The sequence below is a fragment of the Morone saxatilis genome, unplaced genomic scaffold (assembly GCF_004916995.1).
Source record: "Morone saxatilis isolate NCDOM2014 unplaced genomic scaffold, NCSU_SB_2.0 Contig24, whole genome shotgun sequence".
Lineage (NCBI taxonomy): Eukaryota > Metazoa > Chordata > Actinopteri > Moronidae > Morone > Morone saxatilis.
This window is the reverse complement of record NW_023339807.1, coordinates 857,881-858,952: the sequence shown is the minus strand read 5'-3', so window position 1 is coordinate 858,952 and position 1,072 is coordinate 857,881.

Genomic DNA, 1,072 nt, shown 5'->3' with positions numbered 1-1,072 from the left:
AACAACTGCCTCCTTAGTGTCACAGGGCTTCCTTAGACTGTTGAGATTAGAGTGTAAAACTAATGTGATGGGTTATTTTTCTTGCCTGATATGAAGGCTGCCCCTCTCTCAGGGAGCCTCTAACCATACAAATGCTTCCTTTGCATAAAACGTAGCCTTCTGCGACTTTGTGTTACTTTAGAAACTAAATATGCATGGCCAAATGCCAAGCACTGCATATATTAGCATTCAGTAAAATCTGCCCCGGCTACTGCATACATGAAACATTAGTCTATTCTTTATCCAACATAATCTTAAACACCATTTATCACAGTGCAAGAATAATAGACTTCTATGGGTTTCTCCAATGCCCTTCTGGGTCCAGACCTGTGTGCCGAGCCTCAGAGAGAAGAAGTCTATTTGGTTTAATTAAACTGATTACAATGTGCTCACTCTGAGGGCTGAAAGAAATAAATAATTGCAGCCTTGTAGGCACAGGTCAGTAGATAATGGAGAGGTTTTTCTGATAATTAGCTCTAAATGGTTTAAGTACAGTACCCCTCACTGGGAGTCATGCCAGGCACGATGCCTTGTTTTTCTGCAGGATTTTTCTCTCAGGGTATTCTAATTCTGTGATGCTCAAATGCAAAAAGGTATCATTACAATAATGATTTTTTGATATAATGAAGCAGTGTGAATATAGTGGCAACTTACGTAAAAAATTAAGCCAAGTGTCAATAACTGCAGATCCTCTAACGACCACTTGAGGCTGGCTTCAGCAGAGTCAATCCCTAAGGTCCCATATTAAAAGGCCAAACTTTAAAAATCAACACAGCCAGTCTCTATAGGGAATTCCCATTCATGAAAACTGTACTGTGGTTGAATTTTTACATACATACAATATCACTTTTAAACTATATGAAGGATCAAAGTTTCAGTTTCAGTAACCAGAATTCATTTGATCCGCCTCCACTCCACCTCTACTAATTTTTGGATTAGCTGGCAGTCGGTGGTGTCAGAACTGCTAAAATGGTGACAGGCGGAAGCACCTCACTGAGCTTTACAATAACTCTTCAGAAACCTATGGGTGATG